The 291-nt window shown below is 45.4% G+C and overlaps 1 long non-coding RNA gene across 1 annotated transcript in view; it reads left to right on the forward strand.

The window, feature by feature from the left end:
• Positions 1 to 291, forward strand: part of LOC116687414 (uncharacterized) — a 16,366-nt gene that overhangs the window by 14,954 nt on the left and 1,121 nt on the right. The gene's annotated exons all lie outside the window — the stretch shown is intronic.

The following is a 291-nucleotide window of genomic DNA, read 5'->3' on the forward strand; positions in this document are numbered from 1 at the left end:
CCGTTCTTTGGCCTCCCTGTGTTTTTGTATTAGTTTTCTCCCTGGTCTTGTGTTGCTGGTACTGTCTTGTGTAAGTAAATGTAAATGTAAATGTGCTGTATTTATATAGCGCTTTTCCAGTCTTAACAACTGCTCAAAGCTCTTTTACATCTACAGGAAACATTCACCATTCACACACATTCATACACTGTGGCCGGGGCTGCTGTACAAGGTGCCACCTGCTCAGCAGATAAACATTCATACGCATTCACACTCCGATGCGCAGCACCGGGGGCAACTCAGGGTTCAGTG

The sequence above is a fragment of the Etheostoma spectabile genome, chromosome 4 (assembly GCF_008692095.1).
Source record: "Etheostoma spectabile isolate EspeVRDwgs_2016 chromosome 4, UIUC_Espe_1.0, whole genome shotgun sequence".
NCBI lineage: Eukaryota > Metazoa > Chordata > Actinopteri > Perciformes > Percidae > Etheostoma > Etheostoma spectabile.